At 40.8% G+C, this 16,558-nt stretch overlaps 1 protein-coding gene and 1 pseudogene across 1 annotated transcript in view; both read right to left on the bottom strand.

Annotated features, from left to right (window-relative positions):
* The window catches only part of SLC9A9 (solute carrier family 9 member A9), a 514,150-nt gene that overhangs the window by 36,315 nt on the left and 461,277 nt on the right, over positions 1-16,558 (bottom strand). The gene's annotated exons all lie outside the window — the stretch shown is intronic.
* On the bottom strand, positions 13,481-13,607 carry LOC111742610 (annotated as a pseudogene).

The raw sequence follows: 16,558 nt of genomic DNA, 5'->3' as shown, positions 1-16,558 counted from the left end.
CTCCACAGCCTGTCTTCCCCTGCTCCATGCCTTTCTCAAACATGCTTTTTTCTTTCTTCCTCTCATCTTTTCTCTTGATCTGCAAACATGTTTCCTTCCCGTGGTTATGTCTGCATCCTTAAAGTCTCAGAAATCTCACTTTCTTAAAGGGGTCCTCCCTGCTCTCTCTCTGTCTAAAGTTGTATTGACCTGTTTTCCCCACTCCTTCTTCTTCTATAACACTTATGGGGCTATAGTTTATTCTTTCTAAGGGTGGATAGCTCAGTCATCTGCTGGCATAGGCTCCTTGGAGCAGATCATGTACACCTCTTCCCAGCTTTGTATTGGTAGACTGACATCAGCCAGGGTGGAAGTATTTATACCATGGAAACTGGCTGTGCTTCAAAGTGGTTTTTGACTTTTTCTCTAGATAGCTGGCTGCTAAACATTTATTAACAAATCATTGGTTAGTCCCACAAGAGCTGGAGGTATCCCAGTCTGTCCCACAGAGCTCAAAATAGGGTTTAAATGAACATGAGACTTCCAGTGTGTTTATACTGAACTGTGCACAATGTATATATTATCTCTCATCTTGACAGTGACTTCATGAGGTTAGTATTACCTCCCTTATTTTTCAAATGAGGAAATTTAGCCTCAAGAAAGTGACTTGCCTTATGTCACAAAGGGCATAAGCTAAAGATTCCTTGAGTCTGCTCCCTGGGGCTCTTTTCTAGCTGGTTGCCTTCTACTGGCTGTCTGAACCTGCGCTGTCTCCAGCCTGGCTTGGGTCCCAAGCAGACTGGTCCTTCTGGATTCACTTGCCAGTCTCACAATAACAGCTAGTTGGCTGCATACTCTCTGCTTGGATCAAGGTGTCCAGCCTGCCCTCTGGATGTGCTCTGCCTTTGGGGACCTATATGTGACCCAGTGGGCACAAGACATGGCATGACACATGAGGGCTGGGAATCCTCTGGAACCCCAATGCCTGTGACTGAGCTGTGGGGTAACAAACTCATCCCAATTTGCCTGGGACTTTTTTGATTTTAGCACTGAAAGTCCTGTTTCCCGGGAATCCCCTCTAGTTGCAGGCAATCTGGGATGGTGGTCACACTACTCAGAGCACAGAGATCTGAGGCCATCAGAGGAAGAGAAATCTCAAAGGGGTTCTGAAAGCACAGCACCCACTTAGCCACTCCCTTAGGTCCACCTTCACGATGCCTGCTGCTTCTGTGTGTCTGTATCCCTACCTTTGTGAGAGGTCAGGACCAAGAGCCATTTAACTTCTCTAAGCCTCTATTGATATATCTATAATGTAGAGGTAATTAGAATCAGCTGTGTAATTCGTAGGGTTCAGTGTAAAATAAAAATGTGGGGTCTCTTGTTCAAAACTTATTAATTTCAAGATGATGACCAAAGGTCATGAAGTCCTTTTGAATAGGAGTCTCTCTGCAACTACACCGGTCCTAATCCCATGAAGCTGACCCTGGAGATAAGTGATAACAGCCAACATTCAGAGCTGTGGGGATTCAGCAGCCCACAGCATCAGCAGTGCAGTGCCTGGCCCAGTGGTAATGTTCAGGGGATGGTGGTGACTCTTTCTGAGCTCTGTCCTGGCTTCTCCTGGCTTGCTCAGCTTCTTCCACAATAGGCATCTGAATTCTTACCTTGACAAGAACATGAATTGGGTGATCTTTTGCTTCTCTAGGCTCAGATTTTCCTCTATAAAATGTGGGGATTGCTGGAAATCTCTAAAGAGCTTACTAGCTCTAAATCTGTTCCAGCCAACTTCGTGACATTTATACTTATGAACAAGGTCTTAATGTTCTTTTGAAAGCAGTTTCTCCCTTCCTGGGTTTGCTGACAGTCTATTTGGCCTTCAACTACTATTCATATAAGCGAGTCTCCTCTTCCAACCCAGAATACATAAATCAGGGTTCTTAGATTATTTCGAAAGTTCTTTAAGTCAAAGGTCAACCCTCGCTCAGGGCTGTATAATGAGTTGAAGGAAGGTAGGAATCAAACTCATGTCCTCCACAGTATTATAGTATTTCATTCTTGGCTAGGAAAACACCAGTTGGTACCTTTATAATTGTACTTTGCAATTATTCCTTCCTGAAAAATTTCTGATGAAAATAGAGAGAAAGTAGGGGGAAAAAAAGTAACTTTAATTTGGGCTCACTAGATGATTTTTTTTAAGTATGTCCCCATTTTTCTCAAACCCTAGACACCTAACCCAGGCTTGGTTTCATGGTTTCTATAGTAGTTTCTACTTAGTAAGGGTGAGGGTTGAGTTTGGGATTCCCAGACCTTTCTTCTCATATTTCTGTACTGCAGGGTAAATAAACAGATGTTCCTTTAAAGGCACATCTTCTTAATCTTTTGTTTCTCTCTTTGTCAACTGGTCTTCTGGGGATATCTGATCATTCCCTTAAAAGAAAAGGTTGGAAAGAGGAAAATAATGTTCTCAGCCATTGCCTGGGTCTGGTCCATGTGAACTCCCATTAGACCTCTCCATGGGGCATCTGATCATGTGCCTGGTGGTTGGAAATTTTTCTGCTTTTCCCAAGGGTGGGAGTTAGAGAAAAAAAAGTATTTCTCTGTCCCTGAAAATTCTATTTCTTCCTAAAATTGTGCCCACCTCATCTTCGCTGGTTCTTTCACTGAGGGAGTCCATGGATCCAGCTCACTTTTTGAGTGATTTATTTTGTAATTTAAAGCTGTACTTTTCACATGAATTGGCTCAGGGCCACACAAAACATGTATTGTTCTAGTGGGAGTGAAGACTGTAATTTTATGTTCTTTTCTTGGTTTAATCTAACCTTCTTCCGCTGCAGTGGTACTGAACTGGCAGACGCTTGAGAGTCAACTGGAAAAGGTTTCTTGTGCCACTCTCAATGTTCATTGAGACTTAGGGCAATATGCCATTTTCTCCATTTTCAACAGCTTGGAAAGGAAGCCCAAAGGCTCAAATTCTAAGGAACTATAATTTGCCAACCAGTTTAAGTCCGCCTGTGAGTGAGGTTGGTAAAACTAAGAAGTTTCCAGTGAGCGCTTTCTTTCTTTTCCATAGGGTTGTGTAATAATCTCCCTTCTAGAAGAAAGTCATATAAATTTGGGGCTGCTATGAATTTTCAATTGGTATCAGGCCAATGTGAGAGCTGAGAAGCTTGGAGTGAAGCGAGGGGGTGGTGTGGCCTTTACAAAACAAAACCAGAAAGTCTTACGCTTTAAAAAAAAAAAAAAATCCTAATTTAGCATTTAGGTTTGTACCAGTTTCAGAAATGGATACTTTCTGCTCCTTGCCCACTATCCGGACACAAGGGATGCTTTCTAAAAGTTGTAGAGATTGTAAAGTTGTAGAGATCTAGTTGTAGTTGTGTAGATAGATGGAGCTTTCCCTAGAGGGACTAAGAAAAATAGGGGGCATAATCCAGTGTGTGCAGAGAGGGCAGTGATGAGAATTTGTATATCTACAAGAATTTGTGTCATGGGGCCCCTCACATGTTCACAAGGTTGTGTAAACACTAATAAGCACACTTGATCATCATTTTCATGAACAAAGTGTCAGAACAAAAATTTAATTCTAGAAAAATATTCTGGGCCTAAAATCCTTCTAAAGCTAAGAATGTCCTTAAGTCAAGCTGGATTGTTTATTTGGGAGGATGTCGGATGTCCTTAGAACTCTCATTTTAGAGATCAGGAAATGAGCGCCTAGAAAGGTTAAGTGAGTTGTCTGAGGTTGCAAAAGGAAAGACTGTCTGTATAAACAGCTTGATTTCCACAGAACCTTTCCCATCCAGTTCAGCCAAGACCAAAACTGGCTTCTTACTTACACCACATAGTCAGTGGAAGCTGGTGGTCTTTTCTTTAAAAGTGAGTCCATTCTGTGCTAATTGGCCCTTAATTAACTGCTTTGTCTATAATGGCCAAGCCTCTTCCTAGCTGCTCAGCATCTCTCTCTTATATAGGAGTGTTAATACTTTTGCAATAAAGGGAAAGATGTCTCAGTGAGCAGAAAAGACAGTGAAATACCCCTGATAACCAGAAACCAAAACAAATATGCCTTGACAGTCCATAAATTGATAATTTGGATCTACCTAGGGAAGACCATACGTGGCTTGTGAAGTGAAATGGAATATTATTTTGGGATGGAACAATAAATATTCTATATTAATAAATTAATGTGCCTGTTTTCCCTATTAGTTATGACACTCTCTTTTGGTTATCTGGGAAATTTAATGGAATAAAACCATTTAAATATCATGCTTTATCTAATCCATCTATATAGCACTTAACAGTTAATGAGTGCACATCAGCTCATGTGTTACAAATGTCTGTTTTATGAGGTATGTGTTCCATTTTTATAAAGAAATTAAAAGCACATGGAAGAATAACTTGTTCAAGGTCATACAATTAAGTGGCAGATGTGAGACTTGACACAGAATTTCTTATTCCAATTCAAAATTATTTTCCTATGATATCAAAATTCAATTTTTCCAGTGTATGAGAAATTGTTCTCTAGGACCCAGATAAACGTATACTTTACTCTTGAGAAGGTTAGATACTTCTACCATCAATAATTATACATTTTACCTTGCAGAACTAAACAAGAGTAATGGGGAGGATGAGAAGTAAGTAAAGTTGTATTAGAAGCAGGTGATATATCATGTTTTATTAATTACAATAAAAATATTGGGAAATTATTTCTTCTGATTGTGTTAACAATGTTGAGGAGAGGAACTTTGTACTGAATGTCCTTTTGTCTCTACCTATTGCTCTGGCTGACTTTGCTCCCCTCTGTACTGAATATCTAAACGTTGAGACTGAAGAGTGCAGATTGCTATTTCATATTTCAGTTTCTCTGATATCTTCCTAAACTCGGTCTTAGAAAATATTTTGAAAATACATCACATTTTCCTACTCAATGGGGAAAAAAATTAAATGAGTTAGTCCTTTTGATGGAAGAGACATATTCCATTTGTGTACCAGAAGGTGAAACAAAGCATTGAGATCCCATCTACATGAAGGAACAAAGTCTAAATCCTGACAATTTGGTTTGTTAAGTCTTATTTAAGTTACAGGGAAGAAAAACACACCAGAGAAGCACTCAACTGCCTTCTCACAATGTCAGTGGATATGGTGTAACCTACTTCTGTCATTTGCTGAACAAGCACTGATGTGAGAGTGAGTGAGTGTGTGGATAGGTGGGTGGAGGTGGTGGATGGATGAAAATGCATTGCAACAAGGCTCAATCCAACAGCAAGTCAAAAGAGCAGGAATAAACTTAAAAGGAAAAAAGGAAATGGTTGCCAAAAAGTTAATCCTCAAATGCAATGTCACAAAAGCACCTCTGTAAACAGTTTGGCCTTGTGGTTTTCAGAAGCATGAACATTTGCTTGGAAAGAGGCTGTTCTCAGATTTTTGTTCCAACCTCCATCTGACTATCTTTGAATCTATCTCAAAGGAGAGAAACAGATAAGCTGTTTGACGTCACACCAGAGCAGTAAGCATGGCCTTTCCACATTGGACACTGGCTCACCAGGCCAGAAGATAAGATAGGACCTAGTGAAGTCACCTGTTCCATCGTCCTGCCTTTCTGTCCAGTAGATGAAAACTTACCCTGCTTTATTTGACAGATAAGTAATATTCTGTACCTTCCTTCAGGCAACTCATCCCTAGGAAGCAACCACAGCTTCCTAGAAGGTTTTCTCACTTTTGAAGCTGAGTCTTCATGTCACATCTTTCTTCAGTGCAGCTGGTTACTATTTTCTAATAATACCAAGCATTTGGTTACTATTTTCTAATAATACCATCCCGCTCACAACTTTGATCATTGCTGAGACCAAGAGGGCAACTCGTGCTTCATAACAGTCCTGCCTTATGTTGCTGATTCAAAGAAGTCCCCAGTCAATCTTCCATCCCTGAGAACAAGCTCATCTTTAGATCTGGACCTTCACTCTTTTCAAATGCCCTCCTTCAGGTCATTCTATGGGCAAGAGAGCTAACTGATTCATCTTATGAGACTTTGATGACACTAATATTATTACATAAGAAAAAAAAATAAAGGCTGAGGAGGTTAAAAAAATGAAAAACTAGAGTTAATTGATCTTTTACTGTGGACTGGCCACCATACCAAGGTCTTCCACATGGACCTTTACAGTTAACTCTCAGGGTAGTCCTTCAAGGCAGGTTTGGCTGTGCTTTTCTTGCCATTGAGAAAATGAAGCCTCAGTTCTGTTGTGAATGAAAGAACTGCAGTTCAATGTCTTGCTGGTTCTAAGGCTATGTAGCCACTCAAGGAGGGCAGGGACCCAGGGTGGGGAAGGGTTCCATCTCAAAGATTAAATCCTGTCCCTGCCTGCCGCTATTTTTTTTTTTTTCTGTCCCTCTATAGGAACATACAAACATAGCTCCATGTGTAATTCACTAAACATACTCAGGGTCCAGCTGGTTAAGAATTGGCAGAGCAAACTAAGCTACAGCCCTGCTACATTTTGGCAGCCACACTGGCCAGAAACACTGCTCCCTGTCATAAGATTTCTTTATCTTCTCTCGTCAGAACAACAACAGTTCTATTTCCTCTCTGAATTCTCCCAAAAGATTCCAAGTGTTATTCCCATTTTACAGACAGAGAAACTCATGTCCTGAGAGCAATGAAGAAGTGAAAGTTCACAATCCTTTGACTTCTTGGCTTCTGCAAAAACACTTAGGTCTTCCTTCTTTCATTCTGGATAGAGAAAAGACAGCATGTCTTTCTTCTAGACTGTCCTGAAGATTGGTCCTGGCTGGGATGCTGGCTTTCAGAGTGGACCTGCCATTCATGGGAAGTACAGCAGCACAGAATAAAGAGGCAGAGAGAGGCACATTCCCCTGATCCTACATGGGCAGAACCCATCTCCTGGAAGTAACTGTGCCAAACCCAGGCGTGGAGCTGACTATACCACCGAGACTTGCCTCTTCAAGGGTGCACAAGGTTGAGGTGGCGAGGGAGTTCATTGACCCTCCTCTGAACTCTCATTGTCCTTGTGCCCACCTCTATCACAGCACTTAACTACCTGAGTTATGACTTTTTAAACCTCTGTCTCCCCATTGAACTGTGAGCTCCTTGAGGACAAGTTCTGATCACTTTGATCCCTAGAAGGCAGAATAGTTTGTTAGTATATAGCAACTATTCAATAAATATATATTGGGCAAATAAAAGGGTAAATATGGCTGCCTCATGCAAATCACCTTCCTTACTGCTGAAATCACCAATTGCTCTATTCCAGCAGATGTCAGGATCCTGTTCTCCTTCCTGCTCATGAACCATTCATTCTCCCTCAGTGTGCTGGTCCTTCTCCCTCTGACCTGGCCCCACTTAGGGGCTGACCCCAGGGATCAGAGGTACGAGAGCAGGCAGACAGATCTCTGTGAATGTGCATTATGAGTAGGTTTGGGGGTGGGGAGTGAATGGTTTGAATTATGAATAGTTTCTCAGAGTCTGAAGAGGGACTGTGTGAGTGACATATAGCAGCTGTTTCCACTTAAAATTGATTAGCAAGTATCACTACAAATGAACTCATAGTTTAAAACAAAACTCCATGGAAACGAATCATTCTAAATCATTCTACACTGGTCAAAGAAAAGAAGTTTCTCCAGCTGAACACCAAAAAAACCTTTAGTCTTGCTTTCCCCCACAAACAGCCTTCTGGGAAGCTACGTTCCCCACATCACAGAGATGAAATGAGTCCCAATTCTTTCCTGTTGGCTGCTTCTCACAAATTTTAGCTGTTGCCAGAGTCCCCACCACTTCTCCTTGACATGGGGTGGGGTCTCAGTTGCCCTTCCTGGTCTTCACTCTGCCTGCAATAGCCAGTTATGTTGCCTTTCTGAGGATAAGGTATAGGAGCCCCTGTCTATAGAAATGTAGTTGTTGCTAGGACTCTTGAGACTAGTTGCGTGAGACAGACGAAATCAGAGACCAAAGATGCTAAAACAAATTAAAAACTTCTTGAAGGAGAGAGACATGAGCTTGGTCTAGACTGGTGAGGTGGAAAAGGACATAGGGAGGTATCAGAGAAGGCATAAATTATGACACCACTAAATAAAGGACTTGGTAGGGTAAGGCTGGGTTTGGGTCATCTTCTGATTTTACATATCACTAGCTTTGAGTCTCTGGGAAGGTCTCTTATCTTGACTTTGATTTCTTATAATAAATAACTTTGACTTCTTTCAATAACTGTCAAACTAAAAAAAATAACCTCTATGTAAAGATAATAGAAATTGCCATAATTTAGTCTCTTGAGGCGGCACCTAATAATAAGAAAGCTCGCTCATTGTTAAGCATGCTGGAATCCATGTACATGGCACCTGAATTGATGGAGAAAATCTTTCAATAGCAGTTTGAGAATGAATGTAGAAGAGGGACCTATGGTCCCCAAGGGAAACCCTGGGTAGTCGAGGGTGGAGGCCTCTTTGCTTCTATCCTTTAGTTTTATCCTCTTTGGTGTCCCTCAGTTTCCTACTGACCTGGGCAAAACTGCTTTGGCCATTGCCTCACATTTCCCATCTGTAAACAGTAGCCAATGCATGATGCCTATCCACAGGGTGTGGGTAGATTCATTAGTTAATGTTTGTCAAATGCTTTGAGGATCAGAGCTCTACCTACTGTAAAAGATTTTTACTGCTGCTTCTGAGAAGTCAATTCCCTTAGAAAAAGAGGCCACCTCACAGGGCAGTGGCTGCTCCCCATTTGATAAAATCTTCCCAGTGCTTTCATCTGTCGGAAGAGAGGGGTTTGTTTAATTAGTAAGCAGTGTTTTTCTGGAAAGAGCTTCTGTGAATTAGCAAAGAGGCTACAACTCCCAGTATATTATTATCATTTGTCTTTTCCCCTAGCTGACATTTGCAGTCTGTTGCAAGTCACAAATTCCTAAAAGATAGATGTACTGGGAGGAAAGCTAAGTGGCAACAGTGATAAGCCACTAAGGATTTCTGCTGAAATTGAAATTTAAAAGCTTGCAAGATACATCTACAAGACATTCAGGACAAAATAGTAGCAAAATTGTAGAGAGTGGAGGCCTGGAGGAACTACGGGTAAATGCTTTCTCATGTTGTGTTTTTCTATTTTCCTAACTTTGAAATGGGCTAGTAGTCCTCAGTGTCCCTTTGCTTTCCTGACATATTGTATGGGCTGATGCCATCACCTGTGTGCATTGCTTTAAGATCTTTGTGACATGTAAATGCCAACTATTTGCTCCTAGGATGTCCACTTAGTTCTCTGCTACTATGATGGCTACTTTAGAGCAGCTGGGATGATAGTTCTCACCACTTTCTGAAGTTATTTTACTGGTTTGCTTGTTCATACTGTCTCTCTCCACTGCACTGTGAGCTCCATGAAGGCAGGTGCCTTGCTATCTTATTCACTATGGTATCCTCACTACATGGGACTGGCCTGGTGCATAGTAGTTGCTTGGTAAATATCACTTGAATGAATTGCTGCTTATCTTCTATACATTACCACTCCAATGACAACAAATTTCTGTTTAGAAGAGGAAGTTTCTGTATCTGCAATGTTGTGAGTTGAATTGTACCCCCCCCAAAAGATATATCCAAGTCTAACCCCTGGCACTTGTGAATGTGACCTTATTTGGAAATAGGGTCTTTGCAGATGTCATTAAGTTAAAAAGTCATACTGGATTAGAGTGGGTACTAAATCCCATGACCGATGTCTTTATAAGAAGAAAGAGATTTGTACACAGAGACACAGACACAGGGGAGGAGAAGATGTGAAGCCAGAGGCAGAGATTGGAGTCACAGCATCTACAAGCGAAGGAATGCCCATGATTACCAGACAGCAATTGCCAGAAACCAGAAGAGGCAAGGAAGGATTCTTCCCTGGAGTCTCTAGAGGGAACATGGCCCTGCTGATGCCTTGATTTCAACCATCTGGCCTTCAGAACTGTGAGAGAATAAATTTCTGTTGTTTTAAGCCACTCACTTTGTGGCACTTTGTTACAACAACCTTAAGAAACTAATATGCGAAGGTTATTACAGATCAATGAGACCTTTTGGGAAATGAGATGGGAAGCCCTCCTCACAATTGCTTGGAACCTCTGTTTACTTAGTGCCTCCACTGCAGAGCAAGGAAGTATGTTTTTATTCATAGAAGATTTGTCACAGTGGTGACAGATATGGATAGGAAGGGAGGGAAGCATGTGGAATTTACTGAGGCCTTCCCTTTGTGCCGAGGAGCCCTCTGATGCTTGCTGGTCTGTCTGGTCTTTGTATATGGCTACTTGGAGTCCTTAACATTGCAAGAGGTGTTTCTCCCTGGGTTAGCTTCACTAGGCATGTTCACTGTCACAGATAATTGGCTGCCCTTCATTTTAGAGCTTCAAGTTTTTACTCTGTGTGGTTGTTATTCTCTGTTTTTGGTGAGACCAAGGGGTCTGCTATGGGCACTGTGGTCTGTGTGTCAGTTATGCTTTTGTACATGTCCCCTCACATTAATTATAATCACTAAGGCCCAAAGAGTCAGCTGAAATAGTATATCCATTGCTCTGAAGTATTCTTTCTTGTAACTAAGGACTATTTAAAAATTCAATTAAAATTTTTTGAAACATCAATAGTTCTTGATTCTGGTTTTTAGCTTCTTAGGAAGACTCTATTCATTTTGGAGCAGTGATTCTTAGACTTGTTTGGGTGACAGACCCTTCGAGAGTATGATGATTGTTGTGGAATCTCTCCCCAGACAGGTGAATATACACACAACTGGATGATCCCTTTAGGTCCTGGATCCTCTGTTTGGAACCCCTCCTCTGCCTTAGATGGATCATCTTCCACATCTCAGCTTGTCAAAAGGGAAGTTGACTGATCCTTCCACTGACTTCTCAGAAGAGGAGTGGAGTCTCAGAAGATGGAGTGCTAGCCTCTGGCTTTTGGGAAAAGGAGGAGCCCTGAACTTTTCTGACTCTTTTCCTTTTATTTACTTAGTTCACATAAAAACTCCTGCTCTTCTGGGAGTGGGCTGAGGTAGGAGCAGGAGAGCAGCATCAGCCTTCCCTGAAGACCTACTGAACAAGTGGAAGCACTATGGGGTCATTGTCATTCTCCCCAGGCAACAGGTGAGCCTGGTCTAAGCCTTGCTCTCCATTCTCATAGCCTCCTTCAGTCCCCAAAACCCAACATCACAGCCCAGTGGGGAAATACTCTGCAGTCATACCAATCTGAGCTTCAACTGCAGTTCGAGAACTTCCTCTTACAAGTGTGTGACCCTCATCAGGAGAGTTCCTCCACCCTGTGAAGCAATACCTGCCTGTTAAGGCTGAGTGAGGAGAGCATAAGTGCCAACGACCTAGGATACAGTGTGGATGCTGAGTACACAATGGCTGCTTCTCCATTCATCCTTATTAAGATTCATGGCAGCCTCTTAAAGGCTGCTTCTCCCGCCTTGTACACTATTGTCTTCATCTTACAATCTCACTTCCCATCAAAAACCTTTTATGGAAAATATGCAAAAATTTCCCAAATCCTTTACTCTGCTTAGTCAGATTATGGATGACCTGCTATTTTCTTTCTTTCTTTCTTTCTTTTTTAAATGTGTTTCTGTCTCTTCTCGCTGATCAAGAAAAAAAATTGAATATCTTTCAACACTTCTTTTTCCTCAGAGGTGAGGACAATCTTGTGGCTATTCTGCACTGGCCCAGGTTAAATTTGTCCTCATGCCACCGTGTCACTTAATTTCCCTCAACCCCAGATTCTTTTCACCTGTAAAATACTGTATGTGAAAAATTGAATGGTAAACACATGTAAATTAGCCAGCACAGTGCTTAAGCAATGAGAGCTTTGAGTCCCAGGAAATGCGTGAAATCCTGGCCTTGTTAAGTATTTGTTAATAGATCTGTGGAAAATAGTCAAGTATGTCTCTCATTTCCTCACCTTCTCATAATCTAAAACCTTGCCCTTGGCCTCAGTTCAGACAGAGCTTATTGTCAAATCGGATTATGCTCTAGCCGGGTCAGACTGGCTGTCCTTTTAGTGTTTCCTCTGTCTCTGACTGCAGGCTCCCAAGGCCAGGGCCTTGTCTTACATGCTGCATGTACAAGTTAGAATAAAATACTTCCTTAAATTTGCTGAGGTAGGAGTGAGGGTGAGGATGCTGCGGGCAGGAGTAACTGAATAACACAGACACTCCTGGAAGGCTTTAGTCAGTCCCATAGGACACAATGTCCTCTAGGGCTCTGCAGAGTTTTCAAATCTTTGGAAGCCCATGGCCTCATGTCAGCCATTACTATCAACTGCAGCATCAAAAGGGACAATTGTGGACTATCTATTGGTGTCTTGTGAGTAACTGTTTAAAGTGAATCTTGAAGACCTGGTCTCTGCCTATAGGATCAGCTCAGGACAAATACAGAGGGGTATATCAGCTATCATTTGTGCATGTTCTAGAATGTGCAGACATGTTCTCAATCAGTCTTTAGGCATCATAATATGTCCTGGCTTAATGTATTGCTTTAGGAAGGATGAATCTGTTTTCTTATGGTTGAAGCTCTGATACCACTTGGTATTGGTTTTCTATTCATACACACAACTGCTCTGTGAGCACTTTACGTATTTGGTTACATGTGAGTATTCATGGAAAGTCTGATATAAAGTTGTTAGCAATAATGGAAAGAAAAAATATACAAATCTTGGATTTGCAGTGAAAGCAGCTTTTGACTATCTTCGTATTCAATTATTGGAGAAATGAGTACTTGGAAGGGGATGGGGAACAATTAGGAGGGATTCCTCCCTACATCCATTTCATCCTCTTTTAGCACTTGCTGAGTATCCCTTGTTCTCATGTAGTGTTTGGGTTTCATTTCACAGAGAACCTCTAGTCCTGGTAGGTATTTCTGAAGCTACCTTGTATTAGCACCTGAACAGGGACACATTTTCTGACAAGTGAAAAGACTGCTTCTGCAAGAAGAAAGAATCCTCTCTCTTGATAGCATTGGAGAAAATTACTCAACTGAGTTGTGACCATCACCTGGTTATTTAACCTGCCAGATGAACTTATTGTGTTTTATTTTAGAAAACTTGCTTTTCTTCCTTGACATAACTTGCTTTTCTCTTCTCTAGCTTTCTGCTCTATTCTTGTTGTCAGTCAATGACATCACCACGTATTCCATCGAAAATAAAAGGAAGCCATGAGGTATAACAGACAAAAACCATTTTATCTTCCCACCATCAAACTCTCAGCTGTCTTGCTTGCATGCTCTTCTTCTGCTCCTCTTTCTTCTACATGTTTGTCCAACCCCCTCAAAGGCCAGTCCCTCCTCATGAATTTGGATCCCATCCTCTGACACCTTTTTAGGGATTCCTTTTTTATTCACTCTGCATCACTGCTTTCTTCCTCCCTACTGGATCATTTCCATCAGCTACATACAAACATGATGTAGCATCTCCCATACTTAAACTCTCCTCCACATTTTGCCCCATTTCTTTGCTTCCTTTTATTTTTCTATTTTTATTTTTTTAATGCCTACAGCACCCAGTCTTCCTAGGTGGTCTTCCATCTAAGTACTAACCAGGCCTGACCCTACTTAGCTTCTGAGATCAGACGGGATCAGGTGTGTTCAGGGATCAAGCGTGGCATGGCTGTAGATCTTTGCTTCCTTTTAGAGCTCACTCAAAAGAGTTAATTTTTGCTCACTAGCTCTAATTCCTCATTTTTACTTGTCCTTTAATCTACTCCCAGCTAACTTTTGCTCCTGCCACTCTGCCGAATTTGCTCTTGTCAAGGTCAAGCAATGATCTCTGTGTCGCCAACTCCAGAGGACTCTTCTCTCTGTCAGTCAGCCCCCAGCACACTCTCCTACCTGAGTTCTGAGGACCCTGAATCCTCCTGGCTTCCCCCTTACTCATCGGCCTTTCCTTTGCTGTCTTTATTCAGACTCCTGTTCTTCTACCTAGGTCTAAATACTGGTGTTCCTGGAGGATTTGTCTTGAGAACTCTTCTCTTCCCCCAGATACTATTTCTCTAGGTGATCTCATCTATGATTTTAAATAACATCTAGATTTTAAATCATAATACATATGATTTTTAACAAATCATATATATATATGTGTGTGTGTGTGTATACACACACACACACACACACACACACACACACACACACACACATAGTCTAAAACTGAATTCTTGCATCTTCCCTTCCCCCACACAATCCTCCCTAACTCTGTAAATGGCACTACCATTCACATGGTTGCCCAAGTCAGAAACCTGGAAGTCAGTCTTGATTTCTTCTTTTCTTCACATCACTTCCCACATCAAATGCATGAAAGTCCTGTATTCTACTTCCAGATAAGATGCTAAGGCACCATGATTCCTTGCATCCAGGCCACCATTGTCTCTTCCTTGCACTAATGCAACAGCTTCCCCAATGCCATGTTTACTTTCCTATAATTCTCCAGTGATCTGTAATAAAGTAAATTAGATCACGTTATTCCCCTGCTTAAAACCCTTTGATAGATGCCTACTTCATTTAGAATAAAATCTACACTCCTTAGCTGGACTACAGGACTTGCATGACCTGTCTTGACACTGGCTTTCCCTTGAAACTTCCTCTTCAGTCACTTTCTTCCTCACCACACTTCAGTCACACTGACTGTCTTTCTGTTTCTTAAACACATTAAGCTCTTTCCCTGCCAGGCCTTTATGCATGCTGGTCATTCTGCTTGGAACCCTCTTCATTTAACTCCTCAACAGGCTGCCTCCTTCTCATTTTCAGTTTCAGAAAGCCCTTTCCTGACTACCTTCACTAAGGTAGCTTCTTCCCTCTACAGTTACTTTCCATTACAGTGATCATTGACCAACTGTGTAATTATTCCACTTGCTTAATTTGATTTGATTTTTCTCCCTCACTAGATTGTTAGGCTGTAAGCTACATAACAGGGGTTATGTCTTCTATCCCCATACCTAGTATAGTGCCTGACACTTAGTAGGCACTAAATAAATATATGTAGAACCAATGAGGTGTTTGTTATATCTTCATGCACTTAAAATCAATGGTCACATATGTCTGTCAGGATCCCATTTTCTCTTGCCTTGTGCTCATAATTGTTACAAATGGTGATAGAGGCCACTCATCTAACCTATGGTGAAATAAAGAATTTTTTTCCTTAGCAGTAATGATCTCCTTGAATCTGTCAGCAGACACACATACAGTAATAAATCTTTTAAAGAGAATTTCAGTTGAAAAAGCCCAGAAGTGGTCTTTGCAAGTATTCTGAGAGTACAGTGGGGAGCTAGAAACATTCCTCCAGAATTTCAACTACAATTCGTTTGTAGAAGTTCTTTTAGGCAGGAAAGAAAGAGGAAGGAAGTCTAAATTCTCCAAAATGGCAAACGATAAATCCAAGTGAGAGCTAAACTTCCTCTCTTAAAATATCATCACTTTTTAAAATTAAAGAAAAAGAAATCTATAAAAGTAGATTTGTGGAGGTGGGGTAGAGTGGGGTGAATAAATGGCAAAGGAATTTGCCTCTTAAATATGAGGAAAAAAAGAAAACCAACTTAGAAACTGGATCAGATAGTACAAAAAGAAATCCCTCAACGTACTGCCATATGGAACAAATATGAATTTTAATCAAGAGGAAATGGAGACATAGTTTTTGTCAGTCTTACTTTTTCTAAATCTTATTATTACTAGTATATTGATTCCATTTCTTGTGCCCTAAGGCTTTTCTTATTTCCTATCTTTTGAACTTCGAAGTATTTTATTCTGCCCCCTCTCCCATCGTCTACCTCTTCTCCTTTTTGGTATTCTTGGTTCTTCAGAAAACATCTTCTATCTATGGCCACCTACCAGAGATATAGAAATATCTTCTAACACCTTTCCTGTTCTGTGTACTTGGGGGTAATGCTCTGAATGTAACATAAGATTAATAGGATGTTCTGACCTCAAAATTTTGGTGTGTTCACATACTATTCTGGAATGTGGTAGTAAATAGATTTTCCAGGCTATCTAGGGGAAGTAACTTTTATGAGAAGCACTGCCAATTCTTCCAAATTCATTCTAAACTTTGAGCACTAACCAGTTCAATTCCCATTAAAACTTACAAACCTGGATAAGCTATTCTTACTAAGAAAAGAAAGGTTTGAAAGACTCTTTTTCTGCTTGCAGTGTATGGCAACAGGATAAGTTTTTCTGTGCGGACATTTCTGCTGCATGCACGAGAACTATCTGTTTTTTTTTTTCTGCCTACATGGGTTTTAATTAAGAATAGATAGATATCTAGAAATAAGAATCTGAGCTTTCTTTAAAAAAATAACTATTATGTAGGATACTATAGTGGTGGATACATGCCATATATTTGTCAAACCCCATAGAATGTATGACACAAAGGGAATCCCAATGTAAACCATAGACTTTAGTTAATAATCATGTATCGATGTTAGCTGCTCAATTGAAACTTCACTGGGAAATGTTAATAATAGAGGAAACTATGCCAAGAGAGATGGAGTATATAGGAACTCTGTATTTTCTGCTCAAAATTCTGTATACCTAAAACTGCTCTGAAAAATAAAGTCTAGTAATTAAAAAAGATACAAAGT

Source organism: Pteropus vampyrus, unplaced genomic scaffold (assembly GCF_000151845.1).
Source record: "Pteropus vampyrus isolate Shadow unplaced genomic scaffold, Pvam_2.0 Scaffold97, whole genome shotgun sequence".
Taxonomy (NCBI): Eukaryota; Metazoa; Chordata; class Mammalia; order Chiroptera; family Pteropodidae; genus Pteropus; species Pteropus vampyrus.
This window is presented reverse-complemented; position numbering and strand designations above follow the sequence as displayed.